Here is a 12252-nt window from a genome sequence, read left to right as displayed (position 1 = left end):
ACCTTCAGGTGACTGTGTGGAGTTTGCACATTCTCCCAATGTCTGCATGGGTTTCCTCCCGCTGTCCACAAATATGCAGGTTAGGTGGATTGGCCATGCTAAATTGCCCATAGTGCCGAGCGATATGCAGGCGAGGTGAATTAGCCATGGGAAATGCAAAGTTACACTGATAGCTTAGGGGAGTGAGTTTGGGTGGGTTGCTGTGCGAGGGGTTATTATGGACTCAATGGGCTGAATGGCCTGTTTCCACACTGAGGGATTCTATGATTTGTTCCAATCACTTCACATCAGTGTTACTGCTCCACTTGAGAATCCTGTCACCCTTGCTCATCTATTACCCTGACCCTCTATTCCTTTCTCCCTCTAATCTTGTCTATCCTCCCCTTAAACACCCGTATCATATTTGATTCAACTGCTCCCTGTTCAGTCTTCATTGCTGTAATCCAATTCTGCAGAACTTCCATATCTCCCTGATGGATTTCTTGGTGAATACTTTGTGACCTCAAGGTAGCTCTTCCCTGTGAAAGGAAACATTCTGTCTGTATCCAGTCTGCTGAACCCTGTCAACATTTTAAAGACCTCTATTATGTCCCTGTTTGTCCTTCTTTCAGAGAAAAGAGACATAGCCTGTCAACCCTTTCCTGAGATGTGAACCCACACATTCCTGTGACCAACCTTGTCAATCTTGTCTGTGTACCCACTTCAGTTTCTCCTTTTTCTATTTATAGTATGATGATCAGCCTGCACACAGTATCCAAGTGTGGTTTCAGCAAGGTTTGATTCAGGTTTAGCATATTTAATAAATAATTAGATAGGGATGATGTGCTAAACTACTGGTGTTTTTTTCTGATCTAATTGATTTCAATAAATGTGAGGTACTGCATTTTGGTAAGGCAAATCAGGGCAGGACTTAATGGGAAGGTCCTGGGCAGTGTTGCTGAACAAAGAGACCTTGGGGTGCAGGTTCCTAGTTCCTTGAAGACGGAGTTTCAGTCATGAAGAAATCGTTTGGTGTGCTTGCATTTATTGGTCAGTGCATTAAGTATAAGAGTTGGGATGTCATGTTATGGTTGTACAGGACATTGGTGAGGCCACTTTTGGAATAATGCATTCAGTGCTGGTGTGTTGTCAAACTTGAAAGGATTCAGAAAAGGTTTACAAGGATGTTGCGAGGGTTGAAGGTTTGAGCTATAGGGAGAGGCTGAAGGGTAACCTTAAAAGTTTATAAAATCGTGAGGGGCATGGATAGGGTAAATAGCCATGATCTTTTTTTCCAGGATAGCGGAGTCAAAAACTAGAGACCATAGGGAAGAAAGGAAAAATTTAAAAGTTACCTCAGGGGCAACTTTTTCACACATGTATGAAATGATGGTGAAGGCAACAATAATTACCACATTAAACAAACATCAGATGGGCTTGTAATCTGTGGTTGGACTGTTAGGAAGGCAGTGCTTGAGATTCTCCCACTATCTAAGTCAGAAAGAGAAATGGAGCTGGGGTTGGTTTTGATGAGCTCTGTTGCCATTTGAAGTTAATGAATCCGAGCAGAAGGGGTTGTGTTGATGTAGAGGTGTAGGGAAGTTGGTTACAAATGTTTTGATTGAATATTTGTAATTTCTCCTTCATAATGTGAGGTTTTCTTGAGTATCTAAAGATAAAGCAATTTTGGGGAGATACTCAGCTGTTTTGTTTTTCTTGTTTTGCTCCTTTATTTTGTAAACATCGCTCTCCTGTCACTACTTCTTCTCTGGCTTTACGTCTCATCAGTGGGCTTCTCTCAGTGTCTGTTTTTCCATCCTACATCCCAAATTCCAGATGTACATCTACAACCAGCTGGTCAGGTACTGTGCAACCTCTGCTTCTCACTGATCGAGCATGCTCTGTTTCATCACATGCATGTGGATGATGTGGGGGGTCGGTGGAGGGTCAAGGGGAAAGGAATTTTGGCTTCACATAGATGCTGCAAGCTGCTCGTTTGCAATATAATGCATACTTTACAATTAATCTGGAACGTGGTTTTATAGGGGCATTACTGTGAAAGCAAGAAGTTGAAGTTACACAAACAATCTTGAGCTGCTCATGCTAACAGGGTACAATAAAGATTGACCTATTTAACGTTGAGTTGGACTTTTGCAAATAGTCTGGCAGAGTTAGCAGCCCACTAACCTTGATAAATGTAACTTTAAGAAATCTGAAATTTGAGTTGCAAGGTTGAATTTTCATAAGGCAGTGCCTCTTTAAGAGGGCAAATGTGTCTTTGGTGAACATTTGAGGTATTCTTATGGATATGAAAACTTAATTGGTATGTAACCGTCACAGTAGACATGAGTATCTCCAACTACATGCAGCTACATGTTGGCTGTACTACATTTCTGAATGAACTTCACCCAAAATTAGTGAAATAATTGAAAAGTATTGCAGAATTAGAAGTGTAAATTATGTTTGTTGTGTGAATGTTGTAATATTGGAAAGCTAATAGTAACTAGCACATTCTCCCAAGGTGAATTAACTACCACTGGAACTTTGTAATAATTATGCTTGTGTAAAGCTTTAAAGAGGCTGTAACAAATAATTAGCTTTTTCTTTTGTGATCCAGATAAGCAATTAACATGTTTTAGAAGTAATTGTATATTTTTCCTGTTAGTAACATGAAAAGCAAGATAATAATAAGCCCCTTGAGCCTGCTCTGTCATTCAGTCTGATCATGACTGATCATCCAACTCCAAACCCTGGTCTCACTTTCTCCCCATACCATTTGATCTCTTTAGCCCTAACAACTATATCTAACCCTTGAAAATATTCAATGTTTTGTCCTGAAATACACTTTGTGGCAGAATATTTTGTTGGTTCAACACTATCTGGATGAAGAAATTTCTCCTCATCTCAGTTCTGAATAGCCTAACCTATATCCTTTAGACTATGACCACTGGTTCTGGCCTACCCCACCATGAAGGCCAACATACCATTTGTCTTCACCACCTGCTGCACCTGCATGCTTACTCTCAGTGACTGGTGTACAAAGACACCCTTTGTTGTAACTCTCCCTTTCCTAATCTATTCAGATAATCTCGCTGTCTGTTTTTGCAACCAAAAATCTCACATTTATCAAAATTATCTTTCATCTGCCATGCATTTTCCTTATCACTCAACTTATGTAAATCACACTTGAAGCATCTCTGCATCCTCCTCACAGTTTACCTTCCACCCAGCTTTGTGTCACCCACAAACTTAGAAATAGTAATAGTTCCCTCATTTAAATCATTCGTATATATTGTGAATAACTGGGTTTGAACCACTGATCCCTGTAGTACCTCACTGGTCACTGGCTGCCACTCAGAAAATGGCCTGTTTATTCCAGCTCTTTGTTTCCTGTCTGCCAACTAGCGCTCTGTCCATGCAAATACACTCCCCCACCCGATCTCTCACATTATATGCTAATTTCTTATGTGGGACCTGATCAAAAGAGTTCTGAAGTCAAAGTAACACCCACGGGTTGCCCCTTATCAATTCTACTAGGTAGATCTTCAAACTTTCAGTAGATTTGCTAAGTATGATTCCCCTCTTTTAAATCCATGCCAACTCTGTCCAATCCTGTCACTGTTCAGTAAGAAACTTGACTGTACGCCAATATAGCTTGTAAATGTATCTGCTCCCAGAATTTGGAAAGCGGGCACACTGCCCTCCAAAGAAAAATCTGCTGTCACAGGCTTCACTCTTATCGCATACATTTATTGTCCAATTCTTTCATGTGATCATTGATTTTACAAACAATTTCTAAAATTCTTTAAATCCTGAAGAAATGTGACGCTAGCCCTTTGTAGAAGTGAATGGAAAGTGTGATACTTGCTTGACCTTTGTCTCTATGGATCAGACCTAACCGAACCTTTAGCAAGGTGTGGGATGTGTCCCACAAACATTTTTTAAAAAGCAAAGATTATTCTCTGAGATTTAAGTGTTCAATTAGGTATGATCAAAAAACTTCGTAAAAATTGAGAGTTTGTTTTCAGCTCCTTTAAAGAGACATGCTCTAGGCCGACAATTTTGTGACATGTGGTCATTCTTTGATAAAGGTGGCTGTGTCCAACACTACAGGATTTTGTGCAGAAGTGTCTAATTGGCTGGGTGAGCTTTATTACTGGTGTAACTTGGCTCATTTTGGGATGGAATGCTACTTTGAATTAAATCGTGTTTTTAAACTGAGGTGACTTTCTCTAACTCAAGTGTGGAAACTACGCTCAAGTTTACGCTTTTGTTTCACTTTTGCAGATGAGTATTTTTCCGATCTGTTTTATAAATAAAGTTCAATATTGAAAATGCCAGCAGCATCACTGAAGAGAAAAAGACATTATATGTTTCAAGTCCAGTGACCTGTTGTCCGTTCAGACGAAGATTTAGTGAACTTAAAACATAACTTTTCTTTTTCTTCACAGATGCTGTCAGACCTGCTGAGTTTCTCCAGCACTTTGCTTCTTCGGTTCAGATGTTCAGCTTCTGCAGTTCTTTGTTTTGTTACAAATCCTAATAATTTGACTTGGGGAGTGAGAGGCAGCAACTGTGATTAACTAGGATAAAAATCCTCCACCATGGCAAAAGAACACATAATTCTTTACACTTTACAAAACACTGTACTGTAAATAGGAAATGCAGTTGAGCTAAATACAAGAAGGCATAGCACCTGACTGGTCTCAAACTTTTTCCCAAACTTTGAGGACCAGGCTATCAGAATTTTGTTTGCACGCTTCCTTTGAGATCACAGTCCACAAATGTCCCAGTGCCAACCCCTGGGCCGGGCCAGGTTACCAATTGCAGTGGGGTGGGGAAATCTGTGTCAGACTGAAGTTTTATTTAAGAGCAGCATTGCAGATTAAAGTTGATGGTTTTGACTAATATTACGTCAGCAAACTTGGAGGAAATCCTTCTGAATGTGTTGATTAACTGCACTGAGCCTATTTACATGCAGTAGTGCTGCAATGTTCTAGGATGTGTGAAGGGGCCAAGGAGACATTGCCCTGAATTTTGTTTGTGTTGTGAAATTATCACCCAAACAGTGTTGAATTTCAAAAGTAAGAATTATACATTTTGAGCTGCAGGTTAATGTCCAATTTTAGAAATGAATATCAGCGCTAGCTGACACTTTCTTTCGCTCTCCCCCGTCCTGCTTGCATGTCCATCAGGTTTCTCACTAAACGGGAGCAGAAACTCCATCGGCGACGGCGTGCGGAGGAGCTGCTGGAGTGGAAGCGGCGGCTCGATGCCGAGGAAGCTGCGATCCAGCAAATGGAAGAACAGGCTCAGGCTGCTTGGGACCAGCAGCTCAAAACAAACATGATAAAGAGAGAGGCAAGCAAGAAGATTCCCGAATTGAACGGTAATGTTAGCCTCTGTTTCTTGTTTGTTTGTTTTTCTTCAAGACAGTAATGCATTTACTGTGGTTCTGACTGCTTTCAAGTGCACTTTGGTATGGCTGATTGTCATGGCACGTGTGAGGTGATATATTGATGTGTAAATGTCATCAGTCTGCATTAATGCAGAAGAAGCAAGGTGTAAACCTGGCCTTTTACTTAGCCTGTCTCATTAATTCAAGGAAATCACATTTCCCAAGCATCTGCCGTGATGCATTTAAACAGAATAGGTCAGATGTTGGAATTATCATCTTTCTCAATGGTACCTTGAAACGATAGCTCAGTGTAGTTTCCCACTCACCCTCTCGAGGGAGACTGAAGTTTCAGATTTTAATTCCTTTCACTGCTGGTGGTTGCGTATCACTTGCAGAGTTGAGAAGCAGCAAAAGTTGTCATCAATGTGAGAGCTTGGATGTTGTTTATACAAGACTATGTGGCCACTTTGTTCACACGGAAAAATCTAATTTTCTTTGCAATATTGATAATTAATTTCATTCCTCCCCATTAGCAGCAACATGAAACTATCTCCAGGACTGCACAGAATGTTGTATCGGAGTATTTTGATGATGAGCAGATATGTCTGATAGTATCTGAGTTGGCTCAAGGTGCTTTTCATCAGTGACCTGTGCATACTTAACTTTCTCTGGTTAACTGTTTCTAACCTACTCCCCTTATGATACTGTTACATGCATCTGAAGTAAAGAACATATTGAAAGGAGGATGAAGTTGTAAGACAGTCATACTGAATTGTGCATCTCACTTTAAGCACTGTTAATCCATTGCTGTATAAATGTTCTAAGTATTGTTATTTTCTGTAGACACAGGCAGTGAGGAAGAATGTCCTGTGCCGCCTTGCTCCCAGCCCCACAGGGACAGTTCAGTTCCTGAGGAAGTTAGAATTTCACCTGCTCAGTCACTGGAATCACCATCAGCAGCCCTTCGGCTGACCACCAGTCCTGACCATCCTATTTTCACGGATGGTGTTTATTCCCAGGATTTTGTTGCAACACACAGTAAAATGGTAAAAGATGTTTTGCATTGTCTTTTTTACAAAAACTGTTTCTAATGAGTAAAGAATGTCATATAAGGCTGCAGAGAATAGCAAATCCTTGGCTTTGCTCAAAATCAGTCCCAGGGAAACAGGAAGTGGAGAGAATGGGAAACAATATGGAGAGGGGGGTGGGAGATCTGAGGGAATGGGAGTTCTGAGAATGAATGGAAAATATAAGTGTGGGGGGAATGGGAATTCTGAGTGGGGTTGGGAAACATGGGAGTGGGATCAAATGGAAATTCTGAGAGGGAATTTGAAACGGGAGTGGCAGAGAATGGGAATTCTGTGGGGAATGAGAAATGTAATGTGGGAAAGAATAGGAATTTTGTGAAGGCATGGGAAATATGTGCGGGCTCGGTGGATTAACAATGGGAAATCCAGGTGGGGGAGGGGGCTCTGGGTGGGCTGGTCCTCGGGGGTTGATGTGGACTTAAAAGCCCAAATGACCTGCTCCGACACTTTACGGAATCTCTGATTATCTGTCTCTGTCCCACCTCCGTTCTTCCACTGCAGAAACCTCGTCAATGTCTGTCTTACTTCCAGACTTGATGATTGTATTATACTACTTGTTCTATTCCAGAAAGCCGATTGGTGAAGGATAATACCAGAACCAGTCTTTGCACCATTTAAATTAATTTATATGATTATACATTGCAGGCAAGCTATTTGTATTCCTTTAATTAAATCTTTGAGAATTTCAATTTTAATTGCTCCATTCATGGAAAAGCCTTCAGTTACTAAGACAGTGACCTCTTTAATCCCCTCCCTGAACTTTACTTCTGTCTGTGTCACTTTCCTCCTACAAGACACTCGAACTGTATGACAGATTTCACATCTGCCCTTGGATCTCTGTGAGGCTCAGTATCATGTTTTATTCTATTTCTGTGAAGCTACTTGGTTTGTTTTATCATATGAAAGATTTGTTATCAATGCAAGTTTTTAAAGATAAAACAGGAAGAAAACAGGTAACTGTGAAATAAAGCATCCGAGCAGATTTCAAAAGTGATGACTGTGCTTAAAAAAGCCTCAACTTTCAGATGTGGAGGTATGATGGGTGGGTACATGCACTTTTTAAAAAAACATTTGACAACGTGTCATACATGAGATTAATTGGCAAGGAATTAAGGCAGGGATAGCAAACGGGATTTAAACAGATAGAAGGGTGGAAATATAGAAAAGGACTTGGGGAAGTTCCAGAGTGGTTCAAGAAAGTCGTGGTTTCTGGCTTTGCTTCTGGGGGCACTTTTATTTCCGGTGTTCATTTAATAATTTGATTATGTGCTAAGAGCGTGTGGTGTTGAAATTCAAAGTATTGTAAAATAAGAAGAATGATGAGTGTTTTGGAAAAGTTAAGGAAGCTGTGAGGAGTTTTGAGAAGAAGCTTAAAAAGGAGTAGAAAGCTTTTGTTTTCACTCCATCAAGTAAATTTTGTATTGAGTTTGAGTACTCAGTCTTAAAAAATATACTGTTTAATGATCTGGATCTCACTCCATGTGGAAACCTTGACTTTCATTACATGGCTGAGAATAAATTGGAAATGAATTCCAGCCTGTGTCTGATTTGTCAGACATATTCTGAGATATAAAACAAAGGTTGTCGTTTGTTTGTCTCCTGTTTTCATGCTTTGATTTCACAGTTTATTAAAACCATGTATTGTTCATTAATGTTTTGAAATGAATTCCATCATTTTTGTTCCTGACCTTCAGTATCTAGATTGACCAACAGTATGTGTACTTTGCAACAGAGCAGCCCAGTGCAGGAGCCCCAGTCCCGAAAAGATGTGCCCCGAAAAATCCAAGGGGAAATTAACTTTGCTTTTGCTGAAGATGCAGTCGAGATTGTGACACTGGTTCATGGAGCGGCTGAGGAGCTGTACAAATGGCAGGAACTTGGCCATGATTTGGGGGATTTGCAAATACCCCCAGACTTTGTGAATTATAAATGGAAGGATGATGAGAGTGTCAGCAGAAGAGCTTATTGTGAGGTGAGACCCAGATTTTGCATTTGAAAACCAAATTATTTTTTCTTTGTTAAGCAAGAAACGTATGGGTTAAGAGTGCTCCATTGCAGCTCTGATTGATGATATGTATAACAGAGCATGTTAAAAACATTATCTCGATCCTGATGACTGCATTGAATTCAATTTACCATTTTGCCCCTTCCCTAAAAATCCAAAGCCCCTTTCTCCTCCACTGTTTGTACTCTCCCATTATTAATTTATCATCATCATCATCATCATACTATTATCCGTTAAATCCCATCTGTCATAACTTTGCCCAGTCTGAGAATCTGTAGATTCCGTTTCTATTTACATAATATATAGTGTCCCTTCCAGCCACTCAGTGTTTTTTTTTCAAATTCTTCTCTATCGTTTCTGTCTTTCTATTGCTGTTTCCATTGGTTGATAATACAATATTTGATTATTATTCACCTTCTTAAAACTCTCTAGAATCTTGATCTAGAAGCTAGAATCACAGGTCATTCCGTAACTTTCAGATAAAGAAAGCCTGAGAAGTTGAACTTCTCAATCTGTGATCATGTCTGTACCTCTTTTCCTGATAACATCTTGAGAATTTGCACGATGTTGAGATTCCCAAAGTTGACCAAAGTATTCTAAGATCTTATGCAGCTTAACGTGGCTGTAATTGTTTGTGTCTATGTGGCCTTTGCTCTCATCTGATTAGGATCTTACCATTTCAGGTGTAATTCCTTTTCTTATCCACACGATGTATTACTTCATCCCACTCTTAACTTCAATTCCATCTTCCGGTAAATATTCTTCTGTAACTGTCACTGCAGTATAGTTCCATCTCTGTCCCTTCAACCCAAGTTGGAATCATTTGATTCCTTTCTCTTAAATTCCCAAGTCAAGATTGTGTTTATTACGATAACAATTAAGGACGATCTGAGTATGGGCTCCTGTGGACCCCTTCCATTCTCCACACCTTTCTTGTGTGAAATCTTTATTTTACCCTGACCTGCATTTTCCCAACTACCTCTATTCACTTGACTGTGCTCCCCTTCATTTGAGGTGCCCCTGAGTTTTGCCTTTGGTCTTCTCAGAGGTAACTACTTGAAATACTTTCTGAAAATCCATGTCAACCCTGTACACTTTTTTCCCACTAATCTGCTCCTTTACTAATACAGCCTTGTCAAATCGCTTGCTAGTTCACAACCTGCTAATTAGAAATTCATGCTAATTGCTATTGTCTCTTTAACTGCTCGTCTTTCACTCCATGTTGTTAACTCTTAATTTACCAACAAATGACACAAAACTAACTGATTGAGAAATTCCTGTTTTTCTTCTTATTGAATGAGGAGTTAGCTGCCCTCCAACCCTCTGGTCGAATTTTAGGAGGTAATAATTGGAGCCATGATAGTTTGTTTTCTATTTACAGCATGTCCCACAGATGTCATTCATTTTGTTTCAAAGATTTGCCTCCTTTTATGTTGTGGTGCCTTCCTTAGTATTATGTAGGTAATCTTGTCTAATACATCTGCACCTAGCCTTGGTAGTTCTGCAATCCTTTTAAACCCCTTCTCTCATCTCTCTTTTGCCTTCTCTACTGGAATCAATGAAATTCTAAATTTATCCTTGATTCAGATCGTGAATCAAACAGTTGTTATTTTATATATTTTGAACAGTATTCCCTTTTATTTTCACTGTCGTGATCTAACAAGCTTTTTTTTTGGGTGGAGAGGACGTATCTAATATAATATTTTCTTTGTTACTCTTTTACTACTTCCAGCTTATCTTTAATGTGACAAGGGAAATCTTTGCTGACATCTTTTCTGACGACCTCCGTGCCAGCCCAGCCCCGTGGATGAAGCCAAGCCGAATTAGCTCTTTGTTCTTCAAACGAGCGAGGAACCCACAGAATTTAAATGAAGTGAAGGTAATAACTCCATGTAATCCTTTTTTCCTATTTGTCAGTAATAATGTGACAAATGTGATGCTGGTTGGAGTTAAAGTATGTAGATTGAGTAAGTGAGTGACTCAACTTGTAAACAGTGGTCACTATCCTGACTTGGAAATCTGTCACTGCTTCTTGGAAGTCCCTCCCTAATGAGATTGTGGGTCTAGCTCAGCACCATCTTCTCAAAGACAACCAGGAAGGGGCAATAAGGGCTGGCCAGCCAGTGACATCCACATTTCATGAATGAAAAAAAAAATTCCTCTATGCTCATTGAGTACCAAGGAACTCCATTTTAATTCTAAACTCCTCAATGACCATTTTTTAAATGACTCAGAGGGTCTGGGCATCGCCGGCTGGCCAGCATTTATTGACCGATCCTAGTTGCTTTTGAGAACCTGGTAAGCTATCTTTTGTAACCACTGCCGTCCATGAGCTGTAGGTAGACCCACAATGCCCTTCAGGAGGGAATTCCCAGAATTTGATACAGCAATCCTGAAGAAACAATTATATTTTTCGAAGTCAGAATGATGAGTGGCTTGGAGGGGAACTTGCAGGTGGCGGTCTGCTGCTCTTGTCCTTCTTGATCTAAATGGTCACAGATTTGGGAGGATCTGGCTAAAGATCTCTGAATTTCTGCAATGCATCTTGTAGATTGTACACACTGCTGCTACTGAGTGGAGTGTGGTGGAGGGCATGGCTGCTTGCGGATGTGGTGCCAATCAAGTGGGCTCCTTTGCCTTGGATGTGGCGAGCTTTTTGTGTGTTACTGGAGCTGCACTCATTCAGGCAAGTGGGGCGTATTCCATCAGACTCCTGACTTGTGCTTTGTACTCGGTGGATTTGCTATGGGGAATTAGGAAGTGAGTTATACACCCCAGTATTCCAAGCCTCTGACCTGCCCTTGTAGCCCAAAGTATTTATATAATGAGTCCAAATGAGTTTCTGGTCCATGATAACCCCCATGATGTTCATTGTGGAAGATTCAGTGATGGTAATACCATTGAATGTCAAGGGCCATTGGTTAAATTGTCTCTTAGAGTCGTAGAGATGGACAGCTCAGAAACAGACCCTTCGGTTCAACTTGTCCATACAGACCAGTTATCCGAGATAAAATCGAGTCCCATTTGCCAGCATTTGGTCCATTTCCTCTTTAACCCTTCCTATTCATATACACCACCAGATGCCTTTTAAATATCGCCATTATGCCAGCTGCCTCCACTTCCTCTGGCAACCCATTCCATGTACACACCACCCCCTGCATGAAACAGTTACCTGTTACGTACCTTTTAAATGTTTCCCTCTCACCTCTGCCCTCTATTTTTGGAATTGCCTTCACCAGGGAAAAGACTTGTCTATTTACCCTGTCCATACCACTCATAATTTTATAAATCTTTTCACAGCCGCCTCTCAGCCTCTGGTGCTCCAGGGAATGTAACCCCAACCAATTCATTCTCTTCCTATACCAGAACCCCCCCACCCAGGCAACACCCTTGTAAATCTTTGCATAACCCTTTCAAGATTCACAACATCCTTCCAAGAGCAGGGAGTCCAGAATTGCACAGAATATTCTAAAAGAGGCCTGATCAGTGTCTTATTCAGCTGCAACATGACCTCCCAACTCCTGTACTCAATGCTCTGACCAATAAAGGCAAACATACCAAACACCACCTTCACTATCCTGTTTACTTGTGACTCCACTTTCAAGGAACTATGAACCTGCACTCCAAGGTCTCTTTGCTCAGCAACACTCCCCAGGACTTTACCATTGAGTGTATAAGTCCTGCCCTTATTTGCCTTTCCAAAATGCAGCACCTCACATTTATGTAAACTAAACTTCATCTGCCACTCCTCAGCCCATCTGAACAAGATCCTGTTGTATTCT

The sequence above is a fragment of the Hemiscyllium ocellatum genome, chromosome 9 (assembly GCF_020745735.1).
Source record: "Hemiscyllium ocellatum isolate sHemOce1 chromosome 9, sHemOce1.pat.X.cur, whole genome shotgun sequence".
NCBI classification, from domain to species: domain Eukaryota; kingdom Metazoa; phylum Chordata; class Chondrichthyes; order Orectolobiformes; family Hemiscylliidae; genus Hemiscyllium; species Hemiscyllium ocellatum.
This window is presented reverse-complemented; position numbering follows the sequence as displayed.